The sequence below is a fragment of the Aythya ferina genome (assembly GCF_964211825.1).
Source record: "Aythya ferina genome assembly, chromosome: 2".
Taxonomy (NCBI): domain Eukaryota; kingdom Metazoa; phylum Chordata; class Aves; order Anseriformes; family Anatidae; genus Aythya; species Aythya ferina.
Genome location: NC_140297.1, coordinates 95309706 through 95324492, shown reverse-complemented (window position 1 = coordinate 95324492; position 14787 = coordinate 95309706).

Below are 14787 nucleotides of genomic sequence, written 5' to 3'. Positions count from 1 at the left end.
CTCCTATTATTCTCTCTGTATGCAGACTGATCTAGGCTAAAGACAAAGGTAAAGAGAGAAACACTTTGTCTGGAATGAAATTTGAGTGGAAGATTCTGAGATTTGGTCACTTGAATGACTAGATTTTTTTTTTTTTTTTTTTAATATACAAAGATTTTAGACATTTTTTATTTTTGAAGTCATTATTATTATTAAGTTTATTTTCTGGTGGTAATGGACAGAACGTCACAAGGTATATGACATCTCTCACTTGCTGTGTTTGCCTTAATGATCAGCCTGTGTGTGTGTGTGTCCTCTGTGTGTCACAGCACTTCATTAACTTCTAACTTCATTACAGACTAGGTTAAAAAGAAAGACATGCTACAAAGCCAGCATCTTTATTCAAATGTGTGACCTTCATGCTTTCTGATTTATTAGTGTAATATAAGGCAATATCACATAAACATAACATATTTATCAAACACATCTTCTCAGTAACTTGTGATGAGCATAAAAACTGGAACACATATCTTTCATAAAAAGTCTCTCATACCAAGACATTACCTTTTAAATAACAATGATAAAGACACAGTGGGTTTTGCTATGCTTCTCCTCCCCACGGATTATTGCCTGTTAACCAGTTTGCGTTTTCATTTTCTTAACAGTCCATTTCTGCCTAAAATATTTAAATGTTAAATTCTGTCTTGGTTATTTTTGGGCTGTTCTTCCAATGCTGAATATAATGTTGTTGTTTTTTTTTCCAGTCTTCAGTTGTAAGGTAAGGAAACAGTGTTGTATCTTATAGTCTTTATCCTGAATGTTAAATAACCCGAAGTCATTGTATGACTAGCGTGGCTTTTCACTAACAGAAAAAAATCCACATCTTCTTGTATACACCGTTTACAATATTTTTGCTCAATTAAAGTCCTTAATCGTAAAAGCTGTCAAAAAAAAATATATTAGAAGATCAATCAAAAACTGTATGTGATAAAATCAAGTAACTTTGTACTAAATGTGAGTCAGCTTAAAATTTAGGAGTAGTAATGAGTTCAGTATTTCTTTTTGACTGAAGACATTGCTCTAGCAATTTGACTTTTTTGATTATAGGGTCACCAATCCATTTCATATTTTGTTACTGTTTAACATTCCAGAATTGTATTTCATGTAAACTATCAACATGTTAATAAAATATTTTCTGCTCTTTAGATTACAGTTTCCACCTTACAGTGGATGCATCTCAGTTACTAATTGCTGTTGAGACCTTTGCATGCTAAGCCACAGACCTATCAGACTTCACCCTGGCTTCTTCTATATTTATAAATAACATTTGGCATATTTCTGACATCAGTTTCTCATTTGCAGTGTAAACTAATAATATAAGATGGAATGGAAAGACACAGAGATAATCCTCACTGACCCTTGGGGTCACCCTGTGCTTTGCTATAAAGATGAAAAGAAATGAGCTGCAGCTCAGCCCTTTAAATTAACAGCAAAAGATATCAAATCCTTAAACCATTTAACAACTTAATTTGACTTGGTTTTGTTTTTCTTTTATTTCTTGTGGGAGAAGGAAGTGGGAAAGCCTGATTAGAGTGGGATTCCAATTCTACGAGTCTTTGAACTAACATTTGGAATTGTGGGCTTACTTAATATTTAAATCATTTTACTGTATATTCAGTGAGTTTGCATATATTGCAATATGTCGGTAGAGTTAATCAGTGTGATACATAGTACAGTTTAGCTGTAGATGGGAAATTATTTTAGAACAGTTCTAATATCAATATTACTAATGACTTCATTCTCTTAAATTGACCTGGTTTTCCCATGTCTTCTTACAAGCAACTAATGAAACACCCAGCAATATTCTACTACAGGAAATTGGTATTTTGTTGAAAGTTACTTTTCAACCTTTTCATTATTTAATTTTTTTCACTGCATCTTGGTCATGACATAAGTAGTTAGCTAAAAATTTAGTTCTTTCTTTTCCTATCTGATACTTTTAGTATTGTTGCTCTGGGTTTCTATTATGATGATGATAATTGAAATTGCTCTATTTCTTCAATTTGTGTATGTAGTAAAAACATATTTTTGGACCCAATATAATCATTACTACACAGCATTATATTATTATGTCACCAGTTTAGGATTGCTTTTGACTTCATTATAAAACCTGACAGGAAAATAAGATGAATTACATGGCTACCAGCTGAGCTAAAGTTTAAATTACTTTCCTGCATTCTAGGGAATAAAGGCCTACAAAGTAAAAAAAAATAATAATAAATAAATAATCAAAAAAACCCACCAACATCTGATCCTGATCTAACATAAATGTGAATAGTAGTGATAAAAGTGCTTAATATAATAATATAATATGTACATTGCATCTAGCAGAAGATGTTGCAGTGGTGTGAGTTTCCAGCATGAAAAGAAAACAAGTTTGAATATTGATCTTTTGAAGCTCCATTAGCTATATGCTGAGCATTGCTGACATCACAGATTGATGTCTCTTTAAACTGTGTCTCAGATTGAATCACTTGGGGAAACCATCTATTGACTTTGGATGTTAGTGCCGTTCAGCCACTGGAGAATGCTCTTTCTGTTTCTCTCTTCCTCTGTCTGTCTGTCTGTGTGTCTCTTAAATGTGCACACACACACATGCATGCAAACACATTTGTCCTTTTGTGTTAGGGAGTATTATCTTTTTTTTGTTGTTGTTGTTGTTTGTTTGCCAAAGTTACATTTATACTTCCTTATTATATCTGAACATTACAGAATGGTTATGATATTCACAGAGAGGCAAAGTTCTTTTTACTGATTTAAAGCATTGAGATCACATCCAGGAAAGTCTAAAGAAATGAGCATCATCTTTTCTGTGTGAGACCTTCATTTCACCTTGTAAAGTGAGGCAACTGTAATAGCCTCCAGAGGAGTGCTACAGGGATCAATAAAGACAAAGAAACCAAAGCCCTTCTGAGGTCCTGGTAGTAGTGATGTGTGTCTGTGTGTGTGCGTGCCTGTATGCACATGGATGAAGAGAGCTGGTTTATGATGAAAAGGAATGCAAATGTTAAACGCATTGATCAGCACTCATCTCCATTCAACCTCATGCCCTCTGCTACATCAATACATTGGAAACATAATTTGTATCAGCAGTTGTTTCTTTAATTAAGATCTCTCCCAAATCTTTCTCATTGATTCATGCCATTAACTTATTGACCAACTTGTTTATGCTGAGGTGGTACTTTTTGCTGGCATATCTCTAAGTTCACAGTGCTGGTCACTACAGATGTCTTGGCAACTAAGCAGAAAACTGGAGCTCACTCAGCTTTGAAAATTCTTTAACAGCACACAGATGTTTTTCTGGAGTAAGGAAACAAACAAACAAACAAACAAACACCCAGCACCACCAACAAAGTGCAAATACAAATCAATAGCTGTTCAACATCTCAGAACTTTGAAAACCTGGAGAAAAAAAAAAAATCTTTTCTAGAACCCTGCTAGACAACTACCTAGTCTAAAGACAACATGCACAAAATATCATAACCATGGGATCATCTACAATCTCTATATGTTATTGGCTAATAACCAGGAACTAAATGACAGAGTATGTAATGAAATGTTAACTATTTTCAGGGCTTAAAAGTAATTTATATTTCATGTAATTAAATATTTGGTACAAAGGTGATAGTCAAGGCAGGGTGTAGTTAAAACTAGGTAAAAATTGAAAAAGGAAAGCTCCAAAAATATTTCATTGTAATTATGCATATTTCATTTGCTTTTCTGGTTCTTTTATGTTAGTTTTCCATAAATACACTATCAAAGAGGTTTAGTGGTCAATGTATTCATAGATACAACATTTCATAGGGATGACCGGAGTGTAAAATTTGTAGCAGAAACAAAATCAAATTATATAATGTTATCTTTTTAGTTAGTCAAAGCAGTCGATTTTGCAGAAATTTCAATTAGTTGTGAATGGCTTACACAAGATTCATATATAAGGATTTATTCAATGAAGGCTCTCTATCTTGTATGGACTTGCTGATTTTTATAAATGCTGTGTTGGGACATTCAAAAACTCAAGAGAAGAAAAAAGGAATAGAGCAACTATGAGCTGGTACCTCTAATGTTAATAAATAGGTGATTGTCCATCTCTAGTCTGCACTGGTATGGCTTCACCTTGGGTACTGTGTGTAGCTTTTGGTGCCACAGTATAAGGAAGAAATAAAACTTTTAGAGAGTGTCCGAAGGAGGGCAACAAAGATGGTCTACAGGGGAAGACATATGAGAAGCACCTGAAATCACTTGGATTGTTCAGCTTGAAGAAGAGGAGAATGAGGGCAGACCTTATCACAGTCTACAGCTTCCTCATGGGGGCGGGAGTGGAAAGGCACTAACCTATTCCCTCTGGTGACCCAAGGGAACAGCTTGAAGCCATGACAGGAGAGGTTCAGGCAGGATATCAGGAAAAAGTTCTTTGCCAAGAGGATGGTTGGGCACTGGGACAGGCTCCCCAGGAAATTGTTAACAGCATAGAGACTGCCAGAGTTCAAGAAGCATTCGGACAATGCTCTCAGACACATGGTATGATATTTATTTATTTATTTGTTTGTTTGTTTGTTTGTTTGTTTATTTTGGAGTTGTCCTTTGGGGACCCAGAAGTAGGATTCAACGATCCTTGTGGGTCCTTCCAAATCAGATATTCTATGATTCTATGAATCACATGAATATTCATATAGCTGTATACATAAAATGGGGAAAAATATACCCTGTATTTCTCAGAATTCTGACTTCCACTTAAAGTAAGTATTTACTTTACTTATATCCCTGTCCTGGCCATGGTAGGCCAGTATCTACAACCATCTCTCTCCAGAAGCAGTGATACCCAAAACCAGTCTTCGGTCTTTGAGCCTCTAAGGCCTACCAGTTATAGGGTAGCTGGAAGATATGTGGGTTGTCTTCTGCAGCTTCTATGAAGATGGGAAGGCATGAGCCTCTTACTGTTCTTCTAACCTTATTTCTACCAACTGCATTTCATATCTGGGAGCTAACAAGCTATGTCACAGAACATCTGACAGCAAAACCAGGATTCAGACAGGATTCAATTTCAAAAATTTGAGTGGACCATAACATCCATGACATTTGGAATATTTAGTGTGAGACCAGCATGATTTATTTTTTTTTTAAACAGAAAAAACATAACCCAGGTGCACTAATAAAAAAGTGGACAGAGATACATTGTAAATGCTGTACTCTGTGAAGTAAGTTTAACCAAAACTGCTTTTATGTCTGTGGAGCCTGAGTTCAGACGTTATCAGTGGGAAATTTTGTCATTTACTTGAAGATTATTTGACTTCCCCCAAAACCAAAATATTATAGGACTGTGAGATAAGAAAATCAGCTGAATGTTGTAATGTTGTGGCTAAAATGATCAGGAGTGAAACAGTGTGTTGTTTTTTTGTTTGTTTGTTTGTTTTCTTTGTTTGTTTTCTTTTTTTTTTCTTTGTCTAGGATTAGAGTTACATGTGATCTAGCCTCTGCTATTTCTCCTACTTCAGATAAATCTTTTCAGATAAATTCTAGGATAGGTGAAATGAGCCATTGAGATGTTCCTGCCAGAACTTTAAGGTGAAGTTTTGATGAATTTTACTGCAGATTTCAATTTCCATTATTTTAATGAGTCTACAAACAAAAGAAGATTTGATCAAATGATGCTAATTTACATTTTCAAGGTTGTTTTCAGAATGGGTGAAATCCCGGCAAAGAACCTGCCAAAATTAATTTAGTTAATCGGTGGATTCTTCTTTTAATTCTGAAGTACGAGTCAGCATGGATCACAGTTTTCATTACACTGCTTTCTAAACCATTTAGCTAATTTGGTGTTTGAACTGCATGTAGAAAAACCCCTATGTTCTGTTACAAATTGCAGCTAAGAATGGGAAAATGTTAGAAACTCCTTACTCAGAGTCTCACAACAAGAAAAAAAAAATAAAAAGAGGACTGAGAATCCTTCAAGACATTCAGAGATGAGTTCAATGTGTGTCTAATTTTAATATTTTGGGCATACAAATAAATTTTATACTTTTTGCAGGATTGCCTGATCTTCATTCTTTGTAGGATAGTCCTCTCAAGAAGTGATATACTAATTCTGATGGACAAGAGAACTAAGCGATGTCTGTGACACTTGCTTGCTTAAGCTTACTTGATATGTTCTTGTTAATGTTTTCAGAGAAATAAGCTTATGCAGGAAAAACAAGAGTGAAAACCTTTATGAAGTGAGAGTGATCACAAAAAAAAAAAAAAAAAAAAAAAAAAAAAGAATTAAGGTAAAATGTGAGATTTTGACTGTAAGACATTCAAAGGCCTTTATTTTTGATTGTTATGTGGGCAACACTTTATCTTGTTCCTTCTGTAGGAGACATTTTTTGTCTGTGAGTTAGGTATGGGGAGTTTTAGTTATATATGCTCACAATTATTTGTCTTTCTGCAGTCTCTCAAGATTATGACCAGTAGTCTGAACAGCTTAAAGAGTTAATACTTTTTTTCTTGTTAGTGTACATATTTTAACATGTTAAAAGCAACAGAAAACTGACAGATTAGCTTGTAAAATTAACAGATATCTATAGCAAACCTATTATGCAAACTTATGCAAACTTCTCAGAAATAGCTCTTGATGGAAAGAAAAAATGAAAGGTTTTATTTACTTGTCAATCTTCAGACTAAAGAAACAAATGATCCAGACTGGCCTCTCTTAAGTGTTCTAGATTTTATAAAACACAGTGATGTCATCTGAAGTTTTTGTTTATTCTGCATTACAGGAAAAATGACAGCTCAATTTATCCTCACCTGATAAGTATTTCATTTAAATTTCACACTGGGTGCATAAGAAATTGTTTTAACATATTTTTTAATGTTCTGAAATCTTTTGTCAGCACATTTCCTGCACAAATTTGAGAAAATAACATGCAACGCCACTTCTAACTTCCAGTATTCTTTTATAAAAACCTCTTTGCAGTCAGCACTTTGAATGCTAAAACACCGGTCTAACCTTGCTGTCCTCATGTTATTAAAAATAATCTCAGCAACCTGGTTTGGAACAGAGCAGTGGGCAAGAACAAAAGTTTTGTGCAAAGGGTTAGCCAGGACTTCTTCCTTGGAGGGAAATAGCTCTGAAGTTCATAAGGAATACGGATGGGCAGATGATAAAATGAAGATGTGGCCTAAATATTTTTCAGAAACATTTTCAACTATGTATCAGGAATATTTTCTTCATAATTTTCAGCTTTTTGTTACTTTCTATCATCCCTTCCTGAATTTCATACCATTGCTACGGCCTCTTTATTACATAATTATCTTTTTCTTCCTCTTTTCCTCTTTCCGTCTCCCTCCCTCTTCCTGCCTTTCATTCTGAATTTCTGTTCTCATTTACCTTTTTCTCTCTTTCCCTTCTAGTTCCTCTCTCTCTTATTTTCTCTCATTTTCTCTCATTTCATTTTCTCAAATTCTCTCATTTTCTTTCTTTCCCCCCCCCCCCCACATCCCCCCCCATTTATTTCTTCTCTCTTTTTTTTTTCTTTCTCTCTGTTTCTTTCTTACTTTCTGTTTCTTTCTGTCTAGCCTACTTTTTTATATTATTTTATTTGGCTCATCTTGTAGCTGCATGAACCTGCTTTTGCTGGTTTGATATATAAAAGGGGATAAAATAAAGAACCCAAGGTAGGTTTGCTTCTTTCCAGGGCTTCCTCCGTAACATTTTAAACAACCTGGAAAAAGGCATGCAGCTTTTGGGAAGCTCTGAGGACATTTTCAGCTGGGTATGTCCTGTCTTGCAGATCTCATAAAGCCAGATTTGAAGAGTTGAACTGGCTCAAAAATGGGAGCATTAGAAATTGAAGATATAAAGGTATATTGATGATCTTTTAAAGATAATCATTTTGAGGTGTGTGGCACTTATTTTAGAGCATTCCTGGGTAAAGAACATCTCCAGAGGCAGTAGTTCTATACCCACCTTGTTAAACACACTTTTTGAGTAGTTTAAAAGGATAGCATGGAATATGATGAAAAATTTGGCTTAGACAGGATATCCCATTCCCTGTAAATACACATTGAAGGGGCTAAGGAATTTTAATGAGGAAGAATCTTGAACCTAGGTCTTATAATTTTCAGGGCCTTGTGAAGGCTGGGGTGCTCGCCATAGATCTGTCAGGGCAGGGCCCAACAGCCAGGGCCCATTTCATTGCCCCAGCCAGCAGCAGGGTAGCACTGGGACAGCCATGTCTCCAGGCATCTGACACCTCCAAAATTTGCCTGTTCTCACAAAGGAGAAGTCCATCCCAAGATAATTTTCAGTGAACCTAGGGTAGTAGTTCTGAGATACTTTTTATTCATTTGAAATTTTTCCACTAAATGTTATTTAACTGAAACTGGACAGTTCAGCTTGAATTATAAATTGAAAACCTGGAAAAAATACACTCTGTATACCATTTAGAAAATAAAAGAGCTTTCTTTTCAGATAATACTGAATCTAGCTACCTTTTTTTCTAGTAATCAAAAAAAATAGAAATATTCTATCGTATTAGTAAAACTTATTCCAACTTCACTGTTGCAATGAAGGATGGAATTATTTGGGGCTGTGAGGCACTTATTTTGAGAGTAAACAACTGTAATGTAAACAAAATTGCAGAAAAAAAGATACACTTTTTTTTTTTTTTCTCTATTCTTAGCAAAGATACACATAATTTCAAACTTAGGTGATTAAGATACCTAGGTGATTTTATGAACTTGATACTGCCTTTGTAAATTTAGTCAAATGTTGGGAGCATGTCATTAGTTTTCTTATTATGTAGCAGATGTTAACATAAGAAGTAGCTTCAGAGTATTATATCATTGTGATAATTTAAACTGAATATATGATAAAAATGGCAGTTATATATATATAATAAAAGCATATGCGAAATTATTGAACATTGAGTCGTGTTATGACTATTCAACTGGGATTTTTTTGCAGGAAGAAAATTTTGTTTTGTCAACATCAATACCATACTTTTTATGTAGTGACAGTTATCTCAGAGAAGAGGGACATTTATATTTTTGAGTCAATGGACTTTATAAAGATACAATTCCTTTTCAAATTCCTTATTGACTTTCCTATAAGTTTTGTATTTAATTGGGAACTGGGAACAGCTGTGAGGATTAATTTTATGTTTAAAATTAATTTTTATATTAATTAATTAATTAATTAATTAATAATTTTATATTTTAAGTTTTACCTGACACTGCCCCCGAAGAACTGTAACTCACAGAAAAGCTGGCATTCGTCTTAGCTGACTTAGATGTTCACAGCATAGACCTTGACTCTCAGTTGCCTAGACTTACTTTAAATAAGTTCTTTGCAGTTGTACTTTATAAACTGTAAAGAGAATTTAAACTGTTACTTTTTGTGTCTATATTAATCTTTCTGAGAATATACAAAATGTTGTGGGTGCTGGAAGTTAAGTGGAATTGCAAGGAGGCATCAGGAAAAAAATAATAAAAAGAAATCCTTTCAGGATTATTAAATATATGGACACAACTTTTGGTTCAGGAAATATCTAAAATGGAAGCTTTTTGAAAATCGAGAGAGTACTTGTCAACATATCTCTATAAACTTACTTTGTTTTCGTACATCTTCCTAGTCATCCACTTTTTGCCTTTTGCAGGGATAGGTTGGTGAACTATTTGCACCCTTGTTTTCACTCTGTGCCCCAGTCTCATGTTATGATTTTGCCACAGTGATAGACAGAAGTGTGATTTTTTTTGGTGTAAAGTTATCTTTCTGTATGCTACAAGAATTTCTTATATGAAAACAACTATCAAAAACAAAAATAGGAATAATTAAAAAAAAAAAGTTCAGTGGATGCTCACAGAAGAATGCATGGATGTATTTAGAAGGCATCCAATCAGCTTACAGGTTGTTTTATTCTGTCTGTAGATACACAGTAAATACACAGAAACTTTACCTTATGAAGTCCTAGAGACTAAAGAAGACTCATCAGCTGACAAATGCTTCTGAGAAAGTTTGTGGCGAGGTAGGGCATTTGAAAGCACTTTATCAGCTGCTGGCAGAGAGCCAGGACCCAGGCTACTATGGCACAAGCTGAAAAAGAATATGTTCTCATCCATTGTTTAAAGGCTGGTTTCCTCTAAAAAGTTTTTCTCTTCACCTCATAAAATACATCTTCATCTAATAATAAATAAATAAATAGATAGATAGATAGATAGATAGATAGATAGATAAATAAAAAGAGTGTTACAAAGTCATTCATTCACTGTCATTACTCCCAGGAAATCACAGCTGAACCTCCTGAAAAAAACTTTGATATTTCTGGTCTCAAGTCCAGGGCACAATCTGGACAGGGAAGAATTTTGTGCTTCCATCCTGAGAAGGACAGAACAACTAAAGGCTGGTCCAAGAAGGACTGCGTTCAGAGAGGTCTGAGAAATCTGACGTGAAATTAGCTGAGTGACTGTGAGTGACTGTGATATACAGCAAGTGTTTCACATCTATGTAGCTATTCCCTTACACTGGAACATAGGATGTTTCTCACTTCTACTGTTAGAGAAATTGTTGCTATAAATCATTTAATTTCCCTTATTGGAAGCAATTAAATATTATGCATTAATTCAAGATAAATTGAACCTCAGAGAGCTTGATTTAGTAGCTCTACGGGCAGGGTATTCTTATTATCGGATGTACGAAGTGTTGCTACAAGTCCAAATAGTTCTATGACCTGTAACTAATTCCAGATGGCTCCATAAAGAGAGACAAGATCAGCATGTTAGAATAATAACATTGTTTATTCTCAGAGTGCTGAAAATACTTTCTGAATTTTAGGTTATAAAATTATTTTTATATGTTTCTGATAGCTTGAATTGGGCTTGAGTTCAGTATATTTCCATTAGGAAAAATGGTTGTGAATAAATTCTATGACTGCTTTTTAAAAGATTATATGTCTGTTTAGTCTGTTTGTTGTTTTTTGTTTGTTTGTTTGTTTTTGTTTATTATTATTATTATTATTATTATTTTCTTTTTTAATGCAATATTTAATGGGGTATTGTTTTCCAGAATAGATATACTGTGAAAATATCAAGTGTGAAAATATTAGGCTTGTGTACTTTGGATGAGCAATTGGAAAGGGCTAAACATGGTCTCATCTTTTTGTTCTTCATGAAAATAAATTCACTCTTTTGATTAAAGACAGTTCCATATAATCCATATGTGTGTTACTCTAGTGTATTAGAATACAATTATCCTGTACATGTATTTCCTTGTAATATGTACACGTATGTTTTGGTCAGGGTGATATATGCCAAAATCAAAGTTACCTGAATTTATCTAATCCTGGTTGAATGAAGATGGGTAGAATAATTATAAAGGCATTGTTTTAAAGTTTAATACCATATATTCTTTCTACAATTAATTTTTTTGACTTTCTTAATGGTCTTTAAATTAAAATATGGGGATGTGTGGTGCTTAGAGGTCTTTAGAGTATTGGATTGTGCTGTGATGCCCTTTCTGCCTCAGACGTTAAAGGTCTCTGTTATATTTCTTGTGTCCTTTGGGGCAACTGTGCATTCTTTTTTGTGTCCACCCCAGCAGTAAAAAGAATGTTGCAAAAATCAAACATTTCCTTATATTAATGCAGACTAACTTAAGTAATTGATCAAATTGTGTTTTCAGTATAGAATTAGGCCTGTAGAAACTTAGATTTATTTAAAAATTAATAAGTTAAAAAGAAAGGCTGAAATAGGTTTCTCCTTTTGTCCTTCTCCAAATTGTTGATTACTGTTCTTAAAATCCAAGTCCTTGGTTTTTTGCTCTTCTAATTTAATGAGGGCAATAGCAAGCAAACAAGGAAGACAATGTCTGAGGAAAACAAGAAAACAAATAAACAAAAATCCTAACAGCTATGTAAATATAGCTCTCAGGAATTTTTCATTCAGACTTGACAACCTGTAAATGTAGGTCTTTGGGCTTTGCTGTAATGAACACTTTCAGTTTTCAAATGGGCTGTGGAAGAAGTCTAAAAATGAATGCATCACATATCTAGGAATAAAGCTACCTACCATCCTTCCATAAGGTTTCCACATGAGTTTCAGAAAAGAGACAAATTAAAAATTTTACTACTCATGTTGTCTGTCCTCCCCTCTCTCTCCTCCTTCCTTCTCCCCCCCCCCCCCCCCCCCCAAAAGAAATATAAATAAAAATCCTTCAGAATTTATGCTGACACTATCAGTTGACTGAAGAATATACCAAAATAAGCCAAGGATCTAAGCTTTTTCTCAACCCATCTTGCAATGTCAGATCACATACAGATCACTTGATCTCAAAACAAAACAAAGCAAAAACAAAAACAGTTTACATTAAAAAATATATATTAGCTGTCACTGAAAAGCATAAAGTTTGAAGTGTCTTTCCAGAATAGCACTCATCCACTCAAAAGAACTGCAGCTATGACATTCAACATTATGTGTTCATTTTTGTGCATTATGAATATGTCTTTGCAGAATTCAGGACTTGTCTACATAATTTATATATTTTTTTATTTTCTTTAGAACTTTTCACTTTGACATCTTGTTCTGTGTAAGTTTTTGTACCTTTTTTTGAGTACTACATCCTCTAGCATATTTCCTTAAACTCTCCTTTGTATGTTTTATTTCCTATGTTACAGTTTCTGTACTACAATATTCTAGTTAGTGTTCTTTCTAACTTGACTTGATATCAAGAGTGGAAAAGTGTCCTCTATTTGCTATTTGTCATGAACACAGGAACTGTTTATTTTAAGCAGTATAATATTCCAAGTCTTTTTGTAAACTGGTAACTGCCACACATCATCAGATTAATTTTTTTACCTAATGTTGTGGGATTTGTACCCACTATCTTTAGGGATGGATCTGTCCTTTCATGACTGGTCTTTTCTCACTGCTTGACAGACCGTACAACTATGGAAAGTATGTGGTCTGCATTAAGGATCAGGTAAGTAGCAGCGGACACATTCTAACAGATCTCTGTACAGTGCCATTGCAGATGTCTTGTAAAACGGAGAAAATCTCACTAAATAGTAAAGGAATACTGCTTTTCAGTCTTTTTTTTTTTTTTTTTTTTTTTTTTTTTTTTTTTTTGTGGTATTTTTGATGGATTCTCTTACTCAAAATCCATCAACTCATCTGATACCACTGGAACCTGTGAAGTGTTAACTCTTAACCTCATCCTTTTGGAAGATGACTTAAAATGGGTAAAAGGATGTGTATTATGTGGAGAAGGGGGATATATATTAAAAAAATAAATAAATAATGCTGTTATAGGGATAAAGGGGGGGGGGGCTGATGGTTTAAATCTCCATGGGCCTTGGAATCGAGCCTGTTTCTGTCAGATTGTGTCCCTGCTAACAAATCCAATAGCAGCTAATCTGATCATCTGCTCTCTAGTTTTCATGCTGTGTTTTCTTCAGAGTTCCTTCTCCTAGTTCCAGTCTGTGACAGTGTGATAAGACACAAGAAATTTAGTCATCATTGCTGCTGTAAAGGAGCTCAGAGAAGGGATTATGATATTCCATAACCCTTACATTAGACACGGACAGGGGCAGCCACTGCTGTGATTACAGGCCTGAACACTGCTATTATTTTTCCCACCTCCCTCCCACTCTTCACTTATTTATTTAGTTAGTTAGTTAGTTGGGTTTTGTTATTGTTTTGTTGTTGTTGTTGTTGTTGTTGGTTTTTTTTTTTTTTTTTTTTTTTTTTTTTTTTTCAGAGACAGTGTTAAAAGACAAGCTTAGAAATATTCACCATCACAATCATCATCCCAAATCTTGTGCGGAACTCAGAAGTTGTGCAGCTCAAAAAGTAGTTACATTTCTAAACAACACGGCCAAGATGACTGTCATGCAAGTTATCGAAAACACTCACCTGCTAGTCAGTCATTATTAGGAAATTCAAACAGTGTAAGCTGAACAAATCAACATGGAATACAGAGAGGATGCCACAGGGAGCATTGATTTGGGAAAAAGTATAGTTTACTGCTGAGGCAACTTAGAGATTATGCTGTCCTGTTTTCTTCACATAGCAATAGCTATGAGGAATATATTATTTGCAGTACCTTTTGCTTCTGGTTATCAAGAAGGTTTCCAGTGTTGTTGCTGAGCCCATAGTTATACTTGTGTTAACTGACATCCCAGCAACAAGTCTTTTTATGTCATCTGTGACTCCAATCCTCAAAAGAAAGTTATACCTGAAAAAAGTAGAAGTTTTTTTTAGTAGCAAAGTCACACAAAAATTAAAAAAAAAATTAAAAATAGGTGACAATGGAAATCAGATTTCTCTCTCTCAAAGTAATAAAATGGTCTGGAAATACTCTGTTCTGTTATTTGTTTGCTTATAAAGCAAGAAGCAAGAGAGTTTTTAAATTGGCTTGAGCTGTTGGTTAAAGACTACTTCTTGTATTTCAAACAAAGTACCCATCACTGGCATAGTTATTTGCTTCGCAGCATTATTATAAGGAAAGGTACAGTATAGAAATGTAACCCATATGCTTCCACCCAATGAAAGGGTTGCATATGAAGCAAGAGGTAGAGACAGTGCAGGATGTTCAGCTGGGATGTTCTATGTCTCCGCACGCATGTGGTATGCAGTGCTGCACAGCTCAGTGAGGAGGGCTGGGCAGGTCCAGAAACAGAGGTATATCTGTTACTTGATAGGCTCAGTAGCTGCTTCTGAAGCTGTATCTGAAGATTTTATTGCAGATGAACTTTCTGACAGGACATACCCAGTCAC